Raw genomic sequence first — 7,562 nt, 5'->3', positions numbered from 1 at the left:
ATATTCCGAAATACGGAATATTCCGAAATACGGACTTTTTTGAGTGAGACTGAGATAGTGAAACCTTTGTGTTTTGATGGCTCAGTGTACACAAACTTTGTTTAATACTCAAAGTTATTAAAAATATTGTATTAAATGAACTTCAGACTGTGTGTATAAGGTGTATATGAAACATAAATGAATTCTGTGAATGTACACACACTTTGTTTAATGCACAAAGTTATAAAAAATATTGCCTAAAATGACCTTCAGGCTGTGTATAAGGTGTATATGAAACATAAATGCCTTCTGTGCTTAGATTTAGGTCCCATCACCATAATATCTCGTTATGGTATGCAATTATTCCAAAATACAGAAAAATCCGATATCCAAAATTCCTCTGGTCCCAAGCATTTTGGATAAGGGATACTCAACCTGTAATGCCACTGTATAGGTCCTTGGTACAGCCACATTTAGAATCCTGTGTTCAGTTCCAGAAGCCATATCTCCAGAAGGCTGTAAATACATTAGGGCAACTAAAATTGTGCATGGCCTACATCACAAAACTTACCTGGAAATACTAAAAAATGTTGATGTGTATAGTTTGGAGAAGGGAAGAGGGAACATACAGTAATAGAAACATTTAAATATATAGGGAGGAATGTAATAGGGTGTGAGAATCAGAAAGTGAGAGATTTTGTGTTTTTTCCTGTTGTTTTTTTTTTTTTTTGTTTGATTGTTTGTTTTTAAAGTGGCAATCCTTTACATGGCAAAACCAGGTTGATATTTGCCATGTAAAGGATTGCCACCATGGGCATGTGTAGAAGGGGCACTGCTACTGTTGGCATTATGTGTGTAAGCTGCACTGATATGGTGGTTATGTGTATAAAGGGCACTGCGACTGTGGGTATTATTATTATTATTATTATTATTATATGCGGTGTAATGACAATAAGATAGTGCTACTGTGTGGCGTATTTTGATTTGGGGTGCTATTGTGTGGCCATGCCCCTTCCTTGTGATACCACACCTTCTTTTTTTAAGGAGCGCACTGTCCCTTTATTAAGTATTGGAGAGAGGGCCCAAATTAATAGTTTGCAGGGAGGCGCCAAACACCCTAGCACTGGCCCTTTGGTAGGGGACAGGATTTGCTTCTGCTTGTGCACATATGTTATGATTGCCAGCCAACAGCACTGGTTTTGCCTATAACACTAACTATAAATATTTTGAATTGGTCCTGGACCACCAATCCAAGGCACCCCTGCAAGTGTCCTGAGGCACCCCAGGGTGCAGTTTGAGAACCACTGGTCTAGTGAGTACCCAGGATAATTATTGTAGCTGGTCTGCGGGTAACAGCTCTCAGATCCACTTCTAGAAAAAATGCAGCAATGTAATTTGAGTGACAAACTGCAGAGATGAACCCTTTCTGTGACTGCTGCACAGGGATCACACAAACTCTATTCATAGGGCTGACTTCACTTAGGGGAGATGTTCTCACCCCGCAAAGAAGTGCGAGTATATACCGCACTTACGGTACCATTGGATTTACAGATATTTTCTTGCAATACACTATGGGGGTCATTCTGAGTTGATTGCTCGCTAGCAGTTTTTAGCAGCCATGCAAACGCATTGTCGCTGCCCACTGGAGAGTGTATATTCACTTTGGAGAAGTGCGAACACTTGAGCAGCAGAGCGCCTGCAAAATCGTTTCAAAATAAGACCAGCACTGTAGTTACACTTCGTGTGCGTTGATTCTAACAACCGAGGGACGGCTTTTGATGTCACACACCCATCCAGCGAATGCCCAGCCACGTCTGCATTTCTTCTGCCACGCCTGCATTTTTCCAAGCACTCCCTGAAAACGGTCAGTTGCCACCCAGAAACGCCCTCTTTCTGTCAATCTCCTTGTGGCCTGTTCTGTGATTGGAATAATCGCTAGAACTAGTGCAAAACCACAATGGACTTTGTACCCGTATGATGCGCATGCACATTACGGAGCATGCGCATGCACAGATTAGCCATTTTTTTTCAACTGATTGCTACGCAGCGAACAACGGCAGCATGCGATCAACTCGGAATGACCCCCTATATACATAGAAACATGGATTTTTACTGCAGGAATTATGGTTAGTTTAGGGGTATCGGTTAGGGTCAACAGAGGTGTAGCTAGGGGTCCAAGCGCCCCTGGCAAAGTAAGGGACTGGCGCCCCCCCCTTTCGATAAAGCATTGCAGTCCATTGGCGGTTACCATGTTGGAGCCACAGCAACTGACCCCCTCCCCCACACGCTGCCCTACATCATCGGCTGGGATTCACTGTTGGTGTGAAGCCACTGGGAACAGTCTGGTAGCATTAGCAGCAGTCTGTGTCATAGATAGGGAAGGCAGAAGGTTAACTAGCTAATAGCAGTCTGTTGGCAGCAGAGGCTGGGCGGGGGGCTGAGAATGAGCCAACGCTGATCAGTGTCCAGTCTGCTTAGACAAAAACATTTTGTGATCAGGGCTGGATCTAGACCAAAGGAGCCAATGGCAAAAATTTCCTTTGGCACCCCCCCCCCCCCCCCCCCCACACACACACACACACACACACCAAAAAAGAACATATCCCAGTTTAACATAACGCTATGTGGTGCAAGGTGTGGAGCTGGTTACTTGTATCAGACCTCTGACATTTGCCTTTTCACCCATATTGCATACTTTTTCTTGCAGGTTGTGTCTTAATTCAAGAAGTGTTCTAAGTACTTCAGCTTAGTATCTTTACTGACCCCTCTTTACCCCACACTACATAACTGACCCCTCTATACCCTACACTACATCACTGACCTTTCTATAACCATCACTGCATTACTGACCCCTCTATACAGTACACTGACCTCTATATACCTGCTAGTACATCCCTGATGCCTATATTCCCTAAGCTACATCCCTGACGCCTCTATTCCCTACGCTACATCCCTGACGCCTCTATTCCCTATGCTACATCCCTGACGCCTCTATACCCTACGCTACATTCCTGATGCCTCTATTCCCTACGCTACATTCCTGATGCCTCTATAACCTACGCTACATCCCTGACGCCTCTATACCCTACGCTACATCCCTGACGCCTCTATACAGTACAATGCATTACTGATCCCTCTAGACCATACATCCTCATTACATCAGAGAGATAGTGAAACACTGGAAAAAATAAGGATAAAGTGGACTACAGAAACTGATGCTCTAAACAAAGGAGAGAGAGAGAGAGAAAAGCACAAGGGAAAGTGGGCAATCGGAACACCATAGAGAGAGGAGAGATAGAAATGCCTGAAAAAGTAAAGGGGGTTGGGTATGGCATCCGGCGCTCGGGATTCCAGCAGTCACATGATACCTAATCCTAACCCTCTGGGGGGGTGGCGGATAGGGCTAACCCTCAGGGGGTGGCAGCTAGGACCAACCCCCCCCCACCCCCCTCCTAGTGCCTTCCCTAACACCCGCTCCCCCGGTCCTAACCCTCCCTCCAATACTCGCCTTCGGGATGTTGGCTGTCTGTGTGCCGGCACCAGTCTCCCAAGTGGTGTCAGGATTCCAACATCGGTCAAATGACCGCCGGTATACCGTCTGCCGGGATGGTAAATGTATCCTGAGGACAGGTAGTGAGTGTGGAGGGATAGGTGGTTCAGTAAAATGTAACAGCTCAAACTGCGATCATTCACTGATAAATTGATTTATAGCTCTCCCTTTTTAACCATTGCAGTCATAAAAGCAATGTTTTTTAAACTTTTAAATAAAGCTTGTTAGCATCCCCAGCACACTGTATATGCTGGGAGATGTAGTTCTCAATATGAAAACATTTAATTACTGTATGAACTCTAATTCCCCAACTGAAACCTCTCACAAACACACACTCCTAAATCTAGTACACACACACACACACACACACACACACACACACACACACACACACACACACACACACACACACATTTCCCCAGTACTGACTCTCATCACTTCCACACACTGACAACTCCCTCCTGCTCCTCTCCCCACTGACACTGACAGCTCCCTCACAGTCACACACATCCTCCACCCCCCCACACACACACTGATAGCACACATGCACAAATCCCCCCCTCCTCGACACTAACTGTCACGGACTGCTTGGGCAGCAGGGGGCAGGCTCTGACTTGAAGTGCTGAAATTCAACAGCTCTCTCGAACTTGCAAGGCATGGCTGTGCAGCTGTCTCCAGCCATCTCCTTGCCCACTGGGTAATTTGTGGCGTTCTCTGATGTTCCCCGCTCTGCCTCTACAACCGGCACATAATGTACAGCAGTGGTGACTCCTGAGTATGGGCCTGGAGAACTCCGCCTACCGGGGGGTAGGGATTAATAATTTCAAAGGGGCAGAGCTAGGAGTGAAGCAGTGGACAGCAGTTGAGGGGCGTTTCAAACTGTAACAGGGTTGGGACAATTTCAGTATCCTTCCCTCACCGTCTAATTGGTCAGTCCCACGCTGATTGCCATAGCGCCCTTTCGAGACTGCTGAACTCTATCCCTTAGCCACGGTTGGCACAGCTGGATGGTGCCCCTGGCAAGTGCCATCCTGGCCAAGGGGTAGATACGCCCCTGAGGGTCAGGGCCAGCAACAGAAATCTCGGGGCCCAGTGCACTGATATCTCTGGGGCCCCCTCAACCCCCCCTTAACTTGGCAGAGGGATCTTTAAAAAAAATGGAGCCTTTGACTCGGACCGTCAGTGAGGCCGGCAGGTGGTTTTCATACTGGGCTATCCAGCTCTTCGGTGGCGGTGGCAGGGACATTCAGAAAAGGGCCAGCACAGCAACATGCATAATAATGGCAATACAGTATGGACCACAGGGACTGGACAAAGTGATGGGGTAAAAGGAGGGGGGAGGGTTTAGTTGGCCTGTTAATTGTTTTCCTGCTTAAATTGAGCAGTTGGTGGATACACTTTAAAAAGCAATATTGGCACTGTGGCCCCATTATTTCTGTTCTTAATACTTGGAGCCCTGAACAAGTGTCCCCTTTGTCCCCCCTGTCACCGGGCCTGTTCAGGCGTTACCTATGGAGAAGCTGCGACATGACATCCTAGGACACGATACTGCACCATGCATCACCATTATATTTCAGTGTGCCTTGTCAATATTTAAATCTTGTTCTGTGTGACGTGAGTTGTAAATGGTTGAAAATCTCTGTGCTACAGTATCGTCACCATGTAGTTATAACAACACCGCAAAACCACCAAAAGACGTGTTTTGGTAGAGGGACTGCTGGAGGGGCCCATTGGGGCCCCCAGTTTGCTACCCCACCCCAGTATACCTGTGCTGTAGCCAGTGGAAGGGGCACTATCTTCCCGGTGATCTCTTCGGGAAGATGGTGCCGCACATAGAAAGCAAAGACTCTGGCTGCACTCTCCTGCCCTCGCTCTAAGCAAGGTGATCGGGCCACAAAAGGACCCCTGTCGGACCCCGGCCTGTGGGCCACAAAAGGATGCATTGGGGGCGGCATGCGGCCCATGGGATTGACACCCCTGCCCTAGAGTATCAAAATTTGTTTCACGGCACCCCTAGGCCAAAGTTTTTTTTATTGAGAAATTCAGAAAAAAATATAAAATTAAGTAAATTGTGTTTATAGCATGTCATCCTCAGGTTCAGTTATGTTGTGATGGAATGGTTTTGCCAATTTAATAAAGTATAAATAATTTTAATTGGTCCTGGACCACCAAACTATGCTACCAGTGCAAGAACCCCAGTTTGGAAACTACTGCCATAAAATAAACCTTTTTTGTTTTTTTTAAACTACATGTAATACACCTTAGATCTCAGTTCCTAAAAGGTTTTAAACCCTTGCATACAGTAAACTACACATATTTAAAAATCCTACACCGGGCACAAGTGCTCACGGGCCAATTTCATGGCAATCTCGGATAGGAGGGCATTGTGGATTCACCAAGGGAATGCTGATGCTGACTCCAAGAAGAAAGGGAGTCTCTTCCCTATGAAGGTGAAGCCTTGTTTGGCGACGGCCTAGTTAATTTGATCTCGGCAGCTCCCGCAGGTAAGTCATCCTTCTTGCCCTATGTTCCCTCTCAACGGATGAAGACGCATCATTATCTGACGCAGTCATTTCGGCCCAATTGATATGCAAGAAGTTAAGATTCCCCTTTCTTTGCAGGTAGAGGAAGGAAAAGAGAGAAGAGGTCTGTAGCCTCTTCAAGATCGCAGGAGCAGAGATCGTCCTCTGCTTCTGCCAAATCCACTGCATGACGCTGGGGCTCTCTTGCAGGAGCCCGCACCAGTGGGGGGCACGTCTAAAACTCTTCAGTCAGTTCTAGATTCATTCGGACCTGGACTCGTGGGTTTTACAAATAGTGTCCCAAGGGTACAAACTGGGGTTTCAAGACGTTCCCCCTCACCGATTGTTCAAATCAGCCTTAGTCAGCAGGGAGAAGGTTTTTATTCAAGCCTCTTCGTGGTCCAGAAGCCGGACGGCTCAGTCAGACCAATCTTAAATCTGAAATCCCTTAATTTCTACCTAAAGAAATTCAATTTCAAGATGGAATCTCTCAGGGTAGTGATCTCCAGTCCGGGGGATAAAGGAGATTTCATGGTTTTGGTAGACATAAAGGATGCCTACTTATATGTTCCCATTTAGCCACTGCATCAAGCTACCTGAGGTTTGCAATTCAGGATTGTCATTACCAATTTCAGACGTTGCCGTTTGGTCTGTCCACGGCTCCGAGGATTTTCACCAGGGTGATGGCGGAAATGATGGTCCTCCTTCGCAAGCAAGGAGTCACAATTATCCCGTACTTGGATGATCTCCTGATAAAGGCGAGATCCAGGGACCAGTTGGTGCAAAACATCTACTCTCCCTGACAGTTCTTCAACAACATGGTTGGCTCCTAAACTTGCCAAAATCGCAGTTGGTCCCAATGACGCGGTTGTTGTTTTTGGGAGTGATACTGGACACAGAAGAGGTTTTCTTCTAGTGGAAAGGCTCTGGAGATCCAGAGTCTGGTCAAACAAATTCTGAAACCAGCAAGAGTGTTAATCCATCAATGCATTCAGTTGCTGGGGAAGATGGTTGCGGCCTACGAGGCCATTCAGTTTGGCAGGTTCCATGCCAGTGTGTTCCAGTGGGACCTGTTGGACAAGTGGTCCGGATCCCACCTACACATGCACCGGAGGATAATCCTGTCTTCCAAGACCAGAATCTCACTCCATTGGTGGCTGCACAGTTCTCACCACCTAGAGGGGCGATGGTTCGGGATCCAGGACGGGATCCTAGGGACCACGGATGCAACCCTCCGAGGCTGGAGAGCAGTCACACAGGGGGAAAACATCCAAGGAAGATGGTCAAGTCTTCCTTGGATGTTTTCATCTCCACATAAATGTTCTGGAGTTAAGGGCCATTTAATAACTGCAGACACAGTACGCACTGGGACGGGTGCCCAGCATCCTCTACAGACTAAGAGAAAAGGATTTACCGGTAGGTATTAAAATCCTATTTTCTCTAACGTCCTAGAGGATGCTGGGGACTCCGTAAGGACCATGGGGATAGACGGGCTCCGCAGGAGACATGGG

The sequence above is a fragment of the Pseudophryne corroboree genome, unplaced genomic scaffold (assembly GCF_028390025.1).
Source record: "Pseudophryne corroboree isolate aPseCor3 unplaced genomic scaffold, aPseCor3.hap2 scaffold_143, whole genome shotgun sequence".
Classification (NCBI taxonomy): domain Eukaryota; kingdom Metazoa; phylum Chordata; class Amphibia; order Anura; family Myobatrachidae; genus Pseudophryne; species Pseudophryne corroboree.
This window is presented reverse-complemented; position numbering follows the sequence as displayed.